Raw genomic sequence first — 17,046 nt, 5'->3', positions numbered from 1 at the left:
CAAGAGCTTTGTATTCAGAAACTTTGGCCTATAAATAGAGGTTCAAATCACTCTTCAATACACACCAAAACCTCACAATTATAGGTTTTCTCTCTTCTTTCTTAGAATGCAAGTTTCTTAAGTTTCAAAGAGGTGAAATTCTCAACCTCTAAACCTTTGAAGTTCTGACCAAAGTGAGGGTTCTAACATCTCATAAACATCAAATGTGATGTGTTTGATCCATCCACACACCCCAAAAACACCTAAATCTCAGAATCACTCTTCAACCACCATGTTTGCATAAAGAGAGCCTTATCATGCCAAAATTCACACCAGCCCATATCTGTCCAAGTTAATCATCCAAACACATTCCATATATCATATATGAGCTATACCAATCATCATCCATGACCTGAAACACCTCCATCATCAAAATCGATCCTCACTTCAAAGTAACTGCAGATCGGGTTCCATGGATATACTCAGGTGAATTCAATCCATTCCAAGCATTCAAACATGTTCCATAAGGTCCACTGAAGCTGTTCAGATCATCAAACAACAACTGGAACTTCTCTTTTGCAGAAATCAATTTCCAGATTGGCCGTTTTTGAAGGTAAGTAACATGAACTTCAAACTCTAACATACATGCATCATAAATGAAAAACTGGTTTACCATCTTGTTTCTGCACTATCACTGATCATTAACCCTCAATCAATTGCATCATATCATGATCATACACGATTTCACATTGAATTTCAGTTTTAGGGTTCTTCGTGTTCATCACAAAATTGACCCCCTTAGAGTGAAAATAAATGAATTCTGAGATCACCATCATGTTCCTTGTGAAAAACCGAGTGAGATAGACCCTTTGATCGATCCAAACAACACAGTTTTGAAGATTTTTGAATTTCAGTTATGGTGTGTTCTTGGCGCCAGATTTTCGTTCAAAGAATTCAAATATTTGTTTTAAAATATAATGAGTTGAAAGCGTATCATAAACAAGCTGCACACGCAGCTCAGCTGGTTAGTGTTTTGGTTGGTAAGCACTAGGGCGTGGGTTCAAACCCTTTGGGAGACAAAACCAATTTTTTATCACCTTTTTTCTTCATTTTTTAACAAACTTTATCTAATTATTTAACCAATCAAATTAACTCATTTTTTATTCATTTTTTACACACTTCTTATTTAATATACCTGTTTTGACAACATTAAAAAAAATCACAAAAAAAGATTTATTTAATATGTTTTAATTAGGTTTAAGATGACATGTTTTTAAGTATTTTTAAATACTTTAAATATTGTTTTTTTTCATTATTTGTTAACCTAATCACTTGTAAATATTTTTTGTGATCAAACCCTAATCACTTAGGTCTTAATTAAGTATTAAAACTTGTTTTAACTTAATTAAGTTGACTTTTGTCAAATTCAAATCGTTTTAAAACAAGCGATCGCGATTCTTTTTCAAACGATAAACCACTTCTTTTTGATTAAATTCTTTTGACTAATCAATTAATTTTCAAAACAGTGGGGCCTCTCGAATATTAGAGAGTATAAGACCCACTCCTTTTTCCTTTTATACAGTTTTTCTTTGTACAGAAAACTCTTTCAAAACAATACTTTTCAAACTGTTTTCAAAACAACAAACGACGCGTTTGCAAATAAAACAATCAACCATGTTTTATAAAATACCATGGGCCTCCATGTAGGTATAAGTCCCGAGCCCTTTTGTACATACCCATTCCAGTACATGAAATTAGGTATTTCATTGTACGCCTTTTGTACATATCTCAATCAATGCGTTTTTAAACTTTGAATAACAAACCAAAAATGAAGGTTTCTTTAAATCTTCCCAAAAATACCATGGGCCTCCATGTAGGTATAAGTCCCAAGCCCCTTTGTAAATACCTGTTTACATAGCTGTTGAATAAATTCAAGTGGACTTCTCCCCGAGTGCGAGTCCCGAGCCCCTGTGTATACAAATGGATCATGCTTACAGGTATATTTCCTTCATAAACTCCATTATATACACACACTTTGTCATATATGTATAACTGTTCATATTTGTTCATGTACTTGTTCATATTTGTTCGTACTTGTTCATACTTGTGATTGTGTTATATATACTTGTTCAACTTAGTACAACACTAGGTTCCCCATAGCCTCCTATTGGGCTTCGTGCAAAGAATCTCCCTAGTTTAAGTTAGGACATAGAGTATGGTTTCCCGGTGAAATCGCTCTAAGAGCTCAAACCAACTATACCATGCCTCCCCTTGGGCTTTGTACAAACGAGTGACCCTCCCATAGCCTCCTCTTGGGCTTACAATGCAAGGACCCTGGATTGTCCCTCCCATAGCCTCCTCTTGGGCTTACAATGCAAGGACCCTCGGATAGCCTCCTCTTGGGCTTCGTACAAGGACCCACGGGCTTCTTATAAGCATCCCCAATATCCAAATTAAATACCCTAGGAGATTAGACATTTATCATCTCTATGCTAGGAGTATCTCTTCTATATCATCACAAACAATCAATCAATCAAAATCAAACTTTTTTGCCACAAGGCTGGCTAATCAATCAAACTTCTTTTTGCCACAAGGCTGGCTAATCAATCAAACCGTTTTGCCACCGTACTGGCTGATTAATCAAAGTTTTTGTCACAAGGCTGACTTCACTGAAACTTTTGCCACGAGGCTGGCTGATTAATCAAAACTTTTTTGTCACAAGGCTGACTTCATTGAAAGTTTTTGCCACAAGGCTGGTTAAACAAACAAAAATCAAACAGATGTATGTGATGATATAGATTAGATACATCTAGCATTTAGACGACATTTGTCTATTTTCCTTTGCTTCCACTAGCATAAGTGGGAACTACGATTGCTCTGACTTTCTCAACATCCCTTTGAGAATACGTAGGCACAAGGTCGATCCTTGGCGAGCAAAACAAAACAAAAAAAAACCATTCAAACCTTAGCACCCGTAGACCCCGAGCTACAGATGCTCTGATTCCCTTTAAGGGATATGTATGCAGAGGATCGCGATGATCTTTGCGAGCATAATCAAACAAACACCTTAGGTCCCACCTATTTCACAACAGAACCTTCACCATAGCATAGAATAAAAAACAATAAAGAACCCTGTAGAGTACTACAGATACGTTGGGTGCTAATACCTTCCCTTCGTATAACCAACCCTCTTACCCAAGATCTCCCCCCACTTTTAGGTTATTGCAGCTTTTTTCCTTTTCCTCTTTTGGAAATAATAAAAAGTTTGGTCGGTACAAAAGAAAAATCATTTTTTGAGCACTCGAGCCCAAAGAAGGCATCAGGTGTCTCATCCCACAAAAAAGAGGAACAAAACGATTTTTCGCCCGCGACAACTACATCTAATGAATTAACTGAAAAACGTGAAGAACCCTAAAACTAAAAAATCAAATTAAATGACTATACTGAAATATAAATAGATGTTGATATAGGGTTTTTAATCCTCTGATGATGCTGAATGAAATGGTATCAACTTTTATCACAAAGAGTGCTTAAATTAAAGAGGTGGAGTTCAAAAACATACCTCTGAAATTGAAGGTCGTGTGAATGATGGAGAGCTTATGGCCTTGAGTGAATGATTGCAAAATATTCCTGGGACCTTGTTGATGCAATTTGGGCACTTGGATTGCTTTGAAAACCTCTAAAATGATCTACCCGACCCCTCTTGCTTGAGCTTCAAGTAGAAATGGAAGATGGTGATTATGCACTTACAGATGAGCTGCGACCATATGGATAGCTTCACTACACCCTAAGGAATGTGTCTGAATGCTTAGACTTGCTTGACACCTTATGAATTGATCTACAGACCTCCAACTGACTCTGCTCCAAGGTGAAAGTGAAGATGGTGTTCTTGCATTTAGAGAAGTGATCCAGGTGCTTGGATCACTTCTAATGAACCTCCTTGAGATGTTAGAGTGCTTACTTTCAAAAGAAAAGCTTTGGTTTGAAGAATTCGATTCTTCTTGCCAAAGAACTTTTGAAAACCATAAGCATGAGGGAGAGAAAGAGAAAGCAAGGAATAGAGTTGCTTTGGTGTGTATTTTATGGAGGATAGCACTTATATTTATAGGCAAAGAGCTCAGAGTAGTTTGAGAGAGTGAGCTTGCTTAGTGAAGTAAGTTTGGTTTCTTAAGCATGAAGAAATTTCAAAGAATATCAAGATGTGATCATTGCATTTTCGAGTTAGTTCCCTATCCCTTGATCTCTTGTGATCTTAGGGAACATTTCTGATGCAGACTGTGATCCAATTGGTTGGTGAGAACATTCCTTTGGTGATTCATCCATTTGCCAAAATTCCCAAATGTAATCATTACATAATCACATGTTCTTGTTTTGGGAATATTCTCCAATTCTCATGCCATGGTGAAAATGAATACATGGCATCTTTTCTTATGTGTTATGGGTCGTGTAACATCCATTAGTGAAGTTATTTGCACAAATTTGCAAAGTATCAAAATGGTACATTGTCGCGGGCGAAAAATCGTTTTGTTCCTCTTTTTTGTGGGATGAGACACCTGATGCCTTCTTTGGGCTCGAGTGCTCATAAAAATGATTTTTCTTTGTTTCGACCAAACTTTTTATTATTTCCAAAGGAGGAAAAGGAAAAAAGCTGCAATAACCTAAAAAGTGGGGGAGAGATCTTTGGGTAAGAGGGTTGGTTATACGAAGGGAAGGTATTAGCACCCAACGTATCTATAGTACTCTATAGGTTTCTTTGCTTTGTTTTTCATTCCATGTTACGGTGGAGGTTCTGTTGTGAAATAGGTGGGACCTAAGGTGTTTGTTTGATTATGCTCGCAAAGATCATCGCGATCCTCTGCATACATATCCCCTAGAGGGAATCAGAGCATCTGTAGCTCGGGTCTACGGGTGCTAAGGTTTGAATGGTTTTTTTGTGTTTTGTTTTGCTCGCCAAGGATCGACCTTGTGCCAACGTATTCTCAAAGGGATGTTGAGAAAGTCAGAGCAATCGTAGTTCCCACTTATGCTAGTGGAAGCAAAGGAAAATAGACAAATGTCGTCTAAATGCTAGATGTATCTAATCTATATCATCACATACATCTGTTTGATTTTTGAAAATCTTTTCATTATAAGCCCTGGGCCATGCCACTTATGGCGCTTAGAATGATAAAGATGTTTTTGTTTGTTTAACCAGCCTTGTGGCAAAAACTTTCAATGAAGTCAGCCTTGTGACAAAAAGTTTTGATTAATCAGCCAGCCTCGTGGCAAAAGTTTCAATGAAGTCAGCCTTGTGACAAAAACTTTGATTAATCAGCCAGTACGGTGGCAAAACAGTTTGATTGATTAGCCAGCCTTGTGGCAAAAAAAGTTTGATTGATTAGCCAGCCTTGTGGCAAAAAGTTTGATTGATTGATTGTTTGTGATGATATAGAAGAGATACTCCTATCATAGAGATGAAAAATGTCTAATCTCCTAGGGTATTTGTTTTGGATATTGGGGATGCTTATAAGAAGCCCGTGGGTCCTTGTACGAAGCCCAAGAGGAGGCTATCCGAGGGTCCTTGCATTGTAAGCCCAAGAGGAGGCTATGGGAGGGACAATCCAGGGTCCTTGCATTGTAAGCCCAAGAGGAGGCTATGGGAGGGTCACTCGTTTGTACAAAGCCCAAGGGGAGGCATGGTATAGTTGGTTTGAGCTCTTAGAGCGATTTCACCGGGAAACCATACTCTATGTCCTAACCTAAACTAGTGGAGATTCTTTGCACGAAGCCCAATAGGAGGCTATGGGGAACCTAGTGTTGTACTAAGTTGAACAAGTATATAACACAATCACAAGTATGAACAAGTACGAACAAACATGAACAAGTACATGAACAAATATGAACAGTTATATGAACAGTTACATATGACAAAGTGTGTGTATATAATGGAGTTTATGAAGGAAATATACCTGTGAGCATGATCCATTTGTATACACAGGGCTCGGGACTTATACTCGAGGAGAGGTCCACTTGAGTTTATTCAAAGCTATGTAAACAGGTATTTACAAAAGGGCTTGGGACTTATACCTACATGGAGGCCCATGGTATATTTTTGGGAAGATTTAAAGAAACCTTCATTTTTGGTTTGTTATTCAAGGTTTAAAAAACGCATTGATTGAGATATGTACAAAAGGCGTACAATGAAATACCTAATTTCATGTACTGGAATGGGTATGTACAAAAGGGGCTTGGGACTTATACCTACGTGGAGGCCCATGGTATTTTTATAAAACATGGTTGATTGTTTTATTTGCAGACGCGTCGTTTGTTGTTTTGAAAACAGTTTGAAAAGTATTGTTTTGAAAGAGTTTTCTGTACAAAGAAAAACTGTATAAAAGGAAAAAGGAGTGGGTCTTATACTCTCTAATATTCGAGAGGCCCCACATCGTTTTGAAAATCAATTGATCAATTAAAAAAGATTTAATCAAAAAGAAGTGGTTTATCGTTTTGAAAAGAATGATCGTTCGTCTTAAAACGATTTGAATTTGACAAAAGTCAACTTAATTAAGTTAAAACAAGTTTTAATGCTTAATTAAGACCTAAATGATTAGGGTTTGATCACAAAAAATATTTACAAGTGATTAGGTTAAAAATTAAATGAAAAACAATATTTAAAGTAATTAAAAACACTTAAAAATGTATCATTTTAAACCTAATTAAAAACATATTAAATAAATCTTTTTTTGTGATTTTTTTTGGTATTGTCAAAATATGTATATTAAATAAGAAGTGTGTAAAAAATGAATCAAAAATGAGTTGATTTGAATGGTTAAATTAAATGATGAAGTTGTGTAAAAAATTGAAGAAAAATAGTTGTAAAAAAAATATGGTTTGGTCCTGCCAGGGTTTGAACTCACGCCCTCTCTCTCACCAACCAAAACACTTGCCAACTGAGCCACGCTTGTGGCTTGTAATACATATGCTTCCATTTAATTATATTTTGAAATTGATATTTGAAATTTCTGAACCAAAAAACGCGCCAAGAACACAATCCCAACTGAAATTTGAAAATCTCTAAAACTGTGTTGTTTTGATCAAGTGAATAGCCTATCTTGCTCGATTTTTCACCAGGAACATGATGGTGCCATTTAATTTCATTTATTTTTGCTCTAAGATGGTTAATTTTCTGATGAACATGAAGAACCCTAAAACTGAATTTGATCGTGAAATGATGTATGTGCAAGTTATGATGCAATTGATTGAGGGTTAATGATCCTCATATGTGCAGAAACAAGATGGCAAAGCAATATTTCATTTATGATGCATGATTCATAGAGTTTGAAGTTCATGAGCACTTACCTCAAAAACGGCCAAACTGGAAATTGAAATCGTGCCTGGAGGTGTTACAGATGCTTTGTGATGATCTGGATAGCTTCAGTGATGATTATGGAACATGTCTGAATGCTTAGAGTGAGCTGAATTCATCTGAGCATAGCCATGGGACCCGATCTGCAGTTGCTTGGAGTGAGGATCGAATCTGATGATGAAGGTGTTTCAGATCATGAATGATGGTTGGGATAGTTCATATATGGTATATGGATGATGTTAGAAGTGGTAGTTTGGACAGAATTGAGCCTGAACAAAAATTGGCATGATAAGTCTCATGTTATGCATATTTGGAGGTGAGATGATGATTTTGAGTTTTCAGGTGTTTTGGAGTGTATGAGTGATTCAGACACATCATATATGACATTTAGAAGTTGTGGGAAGCATCACTTTGTTCAGAACTTGCAAGGTTTGGAGGTTGAGTTTTCTACCTCACTTTGAAACACATGACTTGTAATTCAAGAAAGAAGAGAGAAAACCTATAATTGTGAGGTTTTGGTGTGATTTTGAATGAGGTAATGACCTCTATTTATAGGCCAAAGAGTCTGAACTCAGAGCTTTGCAACTTGCTTCAAGAAGTGATGATTTGGCTTAAGGGATAGAAAGGAATCTTTCACATTTAATGCAATGGTTAAAAGTAACTAAACCATGGTTATTTTGGCCAAGCTTCTTATCTCTTTCCTATCTGATCTTAAACCAGAAAATATCATTCAATCATTGCTTTGGTGTGTCATTACTTGCATTATTTGGCAAATTGGTTCATAACTTTGCAAAAATGGCTTGAAATTTCAAATGAAATGGTCACTAATGTCAAAATTCAAAACCATAGCTACACTCCATATTTTTTCATGCTCTTAGACATTTTGGAAAGCTCATGTTATGTACTTCAAATCCCTAGTTGAAAGTTTCTTCAAGACCTTTAAGGAAGTGGGTGAAAAAGATCCATGAACTTTGAGAAAAATGAGGTTTTAAGTGAAGTTTTCAAAAGGTACCAACTTTGAAGCTCCATATCTCTTAAATGGTTGATCTTATGGAAAAAAATTATATGTGTCAAAGTTGTTTATTGGACCAAAATCTACAACTTTCATGTTGGAAGTTTTTTTCAGTTTGTAGGTGAAATTTTGAGTTATTCCCCTCCAAAGTTTGGAAAAAACCATGAAAAACACTTAGAAAAAATTTCTAAGTATGAAAGTCAAACTTTTGACTTTTTGATTCTTGATTGATTTTCTTGATTTTTCTTGATCAAATGACTTCTCATATCATATATTGATGATTTAAAACTTCAAAAGTCATGGTTGACCAAAATTCCCCAAAAGTCAAAGGTGATCTTGTGCAGTTGACTTTTTTAGACGAATCGCGTTTCTGGAGATTTCAAATGAGACAGGCTATCCCCACCAAATGAATGGTATGAATGGATCACATTGAAGCATTAGAGGATATTGAGCCACGGTTTGAGTTGTGGCACCATGTCCTGATTAAAAAGTCAGTGGTTCAGTGAATTAGGTCAAAAAACCCTAATTGTCGACCTGATGAAATTGATGACTGTGGATCTTGAATTGAGACACAATTTCCATTGGATGTTGTCATAGGGATTATTTGAAGATGATTGAAACCTTTGATTGACTCTCTGGGGATTTTTAGGGTTTCCCAAATGTGATCCCTGATTTCAGTCCCTGATAGTTCAAAACTCTGATCTGAGGATTTGTCTGATCAATCTTTGTGTAGGAGATGTTATGAGCCAATGGATTAGGTCAAAATGATGCACTTGAGGTCTTGATATCATGTCCCAAGCCATTAGGTCAAATTCTGAGCAAAAGTCAGGAGTATGCTATCTTCAGGCAAAACCCTAATTCAGTCGATTCAGAGCCTTTGAGATTGTTGAAATGAATCTCTGAGGACCAAATGTTGATTGTTGATGAAGATGGTTCTTTTGAGATGAAGGGAGAACAAAACCCTAATTGATTGTTACTTGTACTGGTGAGTGATTTCCTGATCAAATCCTGCTGAGTCACAAGTAGCAAACACAAGCTATGCAATTTGTTAGAGATGCAAATGATGCATATGCAATGATATGAGGTGGTATCTTAGGTCAAAAATTGGGGTATGACAGATGCCCCTATTTAAGTTTCTTCAACCTGAGACATGAAGATTGAAAATCTTCGTTTTGATAGGGTGGAAGAGACTTAAATATCAGAAGACGCAAATTTTGGACCTAAGATACCAAAATTGCGAATGATGCAAGGATGTCTTTACCGAGGGAATATCAAAACTGACTCCGCTGGGGAAAAGAGGTTGGGAAGGATGTCTCAATCCGTTTTTAGGAAGAGAATCCGCTTTATTGCTTTTTCGGGAAAGCAAGTGTATGCTTCGCCTGGGAATGATAGCTTTGTACGAAAAGCTTACCTATCGACATTATCGACTATCAGCATGGGGATAGACTTGTTTAATAATGCGAAGGTGAAAGGTATGAAACTGTGTTACCGACTACCAGCATTGTGATAGACTTGACAAGGTAAAAAGAGTTTCAAAGGTTCGGTTAATATTACCGACTATCAGCCTTGTGATAGACATGTTTAATAATATAACCAGAACAAAGGGTTACCGACTACCAGCCTCGTGATAGTGGTTTTGAAGACATGATCAATTATCAGCCGAGTGATAAAATGATCCTGGAGACTTTGCTAGGGGAATTACTGGTTATTCAGCCTTGTGAACAGTAATAAGGCCCTAATTGTCAAATGGTCTTCATGATTGATTTCCTTGAGAGGAAAATTTTTTTGAAAGAGACATAAGCTGCTCGGATGATGAGGCTATTGCTTATTGTCTGTTTTTTCACGACTCTATTTGAGGAATCGGAGTTTGAATGTCTGGTAAAGACAAGGTTCTAACCAAGAATGAATTGGAAAGAGACAGTCAAACAAGACTTTGTACAAGCACAGTTGTAACTCAAAGTTGTTAGGGGGAATAGTGGTTATTGCTTTCAATGTAGCCTTTTCCGCATAATTACCATTTCCAACTTTTGTAAATACTCCATGGAATCACGCCTTTAGCTGATTACCATCCTATTAAATAAATTTGAGCTTTGTGCCCACTTGTTTGCAATCTTTAATTTCTTTCAGCTTGCAAAATGACGCTTTAATTGTGTTATTCACTTTTGAAAAAAAAAGAAAAAATAAGTTTTAAATGAATTTACTTCACTTTTCTTTTTCAAAATAAAAGCGAAATTTTCCTTTGAGTTGTGAACAACGGAAGGAACATCAGCAGTCGTCTCCATAGGATGAACAAAAGGATTCTCCCTGAAAAATTGTTGAGACAACGGCATTCTTGTCCCAGAAAAGAATTCTTGAAGCAATTATCCCTCGAGGTAAAGAAGCTCTTCTATCCCCAGTGAAGAAGCTCTTCTATTCCCAGTGAAGAAGTTCTTCTATCCCCAGTGAAGAAGCTCTTCTATTCCCAGTGAAGAAGTTCTTTTATCCCCAGTGATGAAGATTTTCCATCTCCAGTGAAGAAGATCTTCCATCTCAATGAGAAAAAATGCTTATCTTCCTCAGAGAAGTTTAAAACATGCAGCACCATTCATCACCTGTGTTATCTACACCGTGTTGAAGAACATTTGCCAAGTATCTGGTTGTATTGCGACGTTGGTCCCTCTCCAGTATACTTCTTTGTCTGTCAGTATTGTCAGCATGCATGCTACACTCATGACATTCATCATTCATACATATTTGCATCATTTATGCATTCTTGCATTTTTCAATGTTGCTTCATATTCACTTGTTTAGGATATATCTATCCTAAAAAAGGAAAAAAAAGAGAAAAAAAAAAAGAGAAAAAAAGAAACAGGTATGGGCGTGTCCTCTCTCCAAGTAGGTTGTCACCCATAAGCAGAAAAGAACATATTCTTTCTCCAGTTCCCCACTGAGATCATTCCTCGTGGAAGAAGGTTGCTTTAGTTTCTCCTCTCAAAACAAAGGAGAGAATCCCCAGTTGAGTTCATTCTTCAGATTGGCTATGATTCGATTGAAGATCCTTTGATGAGAAAGACTCCTCAGGTGACGAAGTATGGACTGATGCAGTTACTTTGTCATGAATCCCTAATTTTTGCCTAGATTGCCCTTTCAGGTTTTCAATCTACCAGGATGAATTTTTTCTGTTTATTGTCTCTAATTTTTGCCTGGACCGCCCTTTCAGGTTTTCAGTCCACCGAGACGCTCATTTTTGCCTAAGTCGCCCTTTGCGGGTTTTCGACTTGCCGAGCTGTTCTTTTGTATTTTTTTAGACAAAGTATTTCTTGACTGCATCAGCGTTCACAGGATGTGGGAGTTCATCACCATCCATGGTTGCAAGAGTCATGGCGCCGCCAGAAAATGTTCTTTTGACAACATACGGGCCTTCGTAATTAGGAGACCATTTGCCCCTAGAGTCTGGTTGAAAAGACAAGATCTTTTTAAGCACGAGGTCACCTTCTCGAAATTCACGAGGTCGAACCTTTTTGTTGAAAGCTTGTTTCATCCTTGCTTGGTATAACTGTCCATGGCATAGAGCAGTCATACGTTTTTCTTCGATTAAGTTCAACTGATCGTATCTGTTTTGACACCATTCAGCCTCTGATAACTTAGTCTCCATGAGGACTCTCATTGATGGGATTTCAACTTCTACAGGGAGCACAGCTTCCATGCCGTATACTAGAGAAAAGGGAGTCGCCCCTGTTGAAGTACGCACTGAAGTACGGTACCCATGTAAAGCAAATGGCAGCATTTCATGCCAGTCTTTGTAAGTGACGACCGTTTTCTGGATGATCTTCTTAATGTTCTTGTTAGCAGCTTCAACAGCGCCGTTCATTTTTGGTCTGTAAGGAGAAGAGTTATGATGCTCAATCTTGAATTCCTCACATAATTCTTTCATCATCTTGTTGTTCAAGTTCGAACCATTGTCAGTAATGATCTTGCTGGGAACACCATATCGGCAAATGATGTTATTCTTGATGAACCTTACAACCACTTGTCTTGTAACATTGGCGTAAGATGCTGCTTCGACCCATTTGGTGAAGTAATCAATGGCCACCAGGATGAAACGATGATCGTTTGAAGCTTTCGGTTCGATCATTCCAATCATGTCGATACCCCACATGGAGAAAGGCCATGGAGATGATAGAACATTGAGTAGAGTCGGTGGCACATGGATCTTATCTGCATAGATCTGGCACTTGTGACATCTCTTCGCGTGTTTGTAACAGTCAGATTCCATTGTCAACCAATAGTATCCTGCTCTTAAGATCTTTTTGGACATTGCATGCCCATTTGAATGAGTTCCAAAGGACCCTTCATGCACTTCATGCATTAACATGTCTGCTTCGTGTCTGTCCACGCATCTGAGCAAAACCATGTCGAAATTTCTTTTGTATAGCACATCTCCGTTCAGGAAGAAACTGCCAGAAAGTCTCCTTAGAGTTTTCTTATCTTTGTTTGATGCCCCAAGCGGGTATTGTTGAGTTTGAAGGAAGCGCTTGATGTCGTGGAACCACGGTTTATCATCGATGACTGCTTCGGTTGCAAACACATAGGCGGGCCTTTCAAGGCGCGTGATTCTGACTGTAGGCATATCATTCCAGTGATTGACTTTGAACATGGAAGATAGAGTAGCCAATGCGTCTGCCATTCGATTCTGATCTCGAGGTATATGATGCAATTCAACCTTGTTGAAGAAAGTCAACAGACGTCTTGCATAATCTCTGTAAGGAATCAAGCCAGGGTGGTAAGTTTCCCACTTGTCTTTGATTTGGTTGATCACAAGGGTTGAATCTCCATATATGTCGAGGATCTTGATCCTTAAGTCAATGGCTTCTTCGAGACCCATGATACAAGCTTCATATTCTGCGATGTTGTTGGTACAATCAAATAGCAGTCTGGCGGAGAATGGGATATGAGTACCCTTGGGAGTGATGATGATTGCCCCGATTCCATTGCCAAAAGCGTTTACTGCTCCATCGAAAATTAGGCCCCATCTTGATCCAGGCTCAGGTCCTTCTTCAGGTAATGGTTCGTCACAATCTTTCATCTTCAAGTACATGACATCTTTGTCAGGAAAGTCAAACTTGAGAGATTGATATTCATTGATTGGTTGATGCGCCAAATGATCGGCGAGAATGCTTCCTTTGACTGCTTTTTGAGCATGGTATTCGATGTCATATTCAGATAACAGCATTTGCCATCGGGCAATCCTTCCTGTTAAGGCAGGCTTTTCAAAGACATACTTGATCGGATCCATTTTGGAGATTAACCAAGTAGTATTGTTGAACATGTATTGGCGGAGACGTTTTGAAGCCCATGCCAAAACACAACACGTTTTTTCGAGCATGGAGTAACGAGACTCACAGTCTGTGAATTTCTTACTCAAGTAATAGATGGCATGCTCCTTCTTACCGGTTTCATCTTGTTGTCCAAGCATACAACCCATGGATTCTTCTAACACAGTAAGGTACATGATTAGTGGTCTTCCTTCAACGGGAGGAATCAATATTGGTGGTTCTAACAGGTACTCTTTGATACTGTCGAACGCTTTCTGGCAATCTTCAGTCCATACAACCCCTTGATCTTTGCGGAGAAGCTTGAAAATTGGCCCACAAGTAGCAGTCATCTGAGAGATAAATCTGGAGATATAGTTCAATCGTCCGAGAAATCCTCTTACTTGCTTTTCAGTTTTTGGTGCAGGCATCTCTTGAATAGCTCTGACTTTGTCGGGATCTACTTCAATACCTCTTTGGCTGACAATGAAACCCAAGAGTTTTCCAGATCTAACCCCAAAAGTACATTTGTTAGGATTCAAGCGAAGCTGATATTTCCTTAATCGTTGAAACAACTTCAAAAGGTATTCAATATGTTCTTCTTCTGTGCTGGACTTGGCTATCATGTCGTCCACATAAACTTCTATTTCTTTATGCATCATGTCATGAAAGAGAGTAGTCATTGCCCTTTGGTAAGTTGCGCCTGCATTCTTTAATCCAAACGGCATCACTTTGTAGCAAAAGGTACCCCATGGGGTGATGAAAGATGTCTTCTCCATGTCTTCAGGAGCCATCTTGATCTGATTATAACCGGAGAACCCGTCCATGAAGGAAAAGACGTTGAACTTAGCGGTGTTATCAACCAGCATGTCGATATGTGGTAATGGAAAGTCATCTTTTGGACTGGCCTTGTTCAAGTCACGGTAGTCAACACACATTCTGACTTTGCCATCTTTCTTCGGAACTGGCACTATGTTGGCCAACCATTGAGGATACTCCGAGGTGACAAGAAAACCTGCGTCGAGCTGTTTTTGAACTTCCACTTTGATCTTGTTAGCCATATCAGGGTGAGTCCTTCGCAATTTCTGCTTAACCGGCGGACATTCTGGCTTCAATGGCAAGTAATGCTGAACAATATTGGTATCCAACCCAGGCATGTCTTGGTAGGACCAGGCAAACACGTCAACATATTCTTTGAGAAGGTCTGTCAACTTACTCTTGATATCAGCATCAAGCAGCGATCCAATGGTCACTTCTTTTTTGTCTTCTTCAGAACCTAAGTTAATTTTTTCTAAAGGCTCTTTGTGAGGCAGAATGGCTCTTTCCTCGTGCTTAAGTAATCGAGAGATCTCGTCCGGGATCTCCTCTTCTTCCTCTTCTTCGGCTTCGAACACAGGAAACTCAAAGTTGGGAGAGGGCATAGGGTTATTGCATTCAATGGGTTTATCAATAGTAAATCTGCACATGTGATTTATATTTATTTCAGAAAATTTTATGAATGCAAGAGTGTATGCAGATTTTTTTTGAAAAAGTTTTTTTTTTATTATTTTATTTTGGTTTTTTAGGATTACCATTTCCAGAAAAAAGCAAAAAATAAAACACATAATGTAGGGAATTCAAAATGACGCTTTATTTATGATTCATTTTTGAAACAAAGCCCTAAACACAAACTCATTTGTCTTGGGCAGGACAAAGAGGGAAACTTTTAAAACAAAGCCCTATACACAAAGTTATTTGGGCGGAACATTTAAAAGCAAAGCCCTATAAAACATCTCTCTGCTTTGGGCAAGGCAGGAGGTCAAAATAACAGCGAGGTGATTACTTTGAGCGGCGAACAACATTCGGAACGTCGACAGCTTTCCAGTAGCAACGAACTCCTCTGTGTATTATGTATTCAGGAAAATTCTCCTCAGAATTATCTTCAGTATTGACATTGACCGCTGGTCGAGCAGGATTTGAAGGTCCTGGTTTGTCAACCTTGTTCTTTGTAGAGTTGAAACGGTCTTCTTCTACTTCTTGAAGAGCATAAGACGAGTCACAATCTTCAGAATTTTCAGGATGTATTTCCCAGTCTCCAGGATGAAGAGACTCGTTGTCAGCGACACTTTCCGAGTCAGTTGCGGGACCATCTTCCCCTTCATCTTCAAAAATGGCATTTATGTGATAATAACCACCTTCAGGATTGTTAATCTTGGTAGATGCATTGAAGCTGAAATCTTCAGTAATTTCAGGCTGCTGTGAAAATTGACAAGGCTGATAAACCTCTTCTGGTTGACTATTATATTCAAAGGAATCTCCCCATCCAGTTGGTTGGATATCCTCAATCGCAATCTTTGAACTTTCAGGTGCAGTATATTTCACCATATAATCAAATTTTCCACTTGGTTGTCCCAAGGTATCCCAGATTTCTGCAGGAACAGGCTCAGTTTCTTTGCCTTTGGATTTCTCTGAAGGAGGATATGGTTCTTCCTGAGATATGTATCCCGAGTCATTGAGATAACATTTCCATTCTTCTTCAGGATCAGGTAGACCTTCTTCGATACATTCTTCGATAAGGACATTAACCTCTTGAGGAATCGGGTTAAGGAATCCTCCACTAATGAATGTTTCTTTGATCGGACGAAGGGTTTCATCCTTCTTGGCGCAGTTTGAGAATATTGGTGAACATCCGAGACCTGCCCTAGTTTCATTCTTGGTAGGGATCACAACTTGCCCCCAGCCAGTGGTAGTTCCATCTTTTACTACTTTCACTGCCTCTTTGTAAGAAGAGATTGATGCTTTCTTCTTGGAAGATTCGTCTTCTAAAGAGAGACCTTGGAACTGCGTTCCTTCCACATCATCAGCACTGATAAAAGAGAAACTGGACAAATGGCTCATCATCAAGGCTTGTTCCCCACTTATTGTTACCAATTTTCCATTTGTTACAAATTTTAACTTTTGATGGAGCGTAGAAGTTACTGCCCCTGCTTCATGGATCCATGGTCGTCCTAACAGACAGCTATAAGCAGCTTGAATGTCCATGACCTGGAAGATGATTTGAAATGTATGTGGACCAATTGTCATGGGAAGGTTGACTTCGCCGATAACAGATTTTCGCGATCCATCAAATGCTTTGACAACTACACCACTGAATTTCATAGGCATTCCTTGGTAAGACAAGCGAGCAAGAGTCGTCTTTGGCATAACATTCAAGGAAGATCCAGTGTCTACCAATTGATTGGACAAAGAGTCTGACTGACAGTTCATAGAAATGTGCAAAGCAAGATTGTGATTTTTGCCCTCCTCGGGGAGTTCTTCATCACAGAAGCTTAAATTGTTACAAGCTGTTATGTTGGCTATTATCCCATCAAAATGGTCAACAGTCACATCATGATCTACAAAAGCTTGATCCAAGACCTTCATCAGGGCTTCCCTGTGGG

Source organism: Vicia villosa, unplaced genomic scaffold, assembly GCF_029867415.1.
Source record: "Vicia villosa cultivar HV-30 ecotype Madison, WI unplaced genomic scaffold, Vvil1.0 ctg.001290F_1_1, whole genome shotgun sequence".
NCBI classification, from domain to species: domain Eukaryota; kingdom Viridiplantae; phylum Streptophyta; class Magnoliopsida; order Fabales; family Fabaceae; genus Vicia; species Vicia villosa.
The sequence above is the reverse complement of the archived record's forward strand: the minus strand, read 5'-3'. Positions refer to the sequence as shown.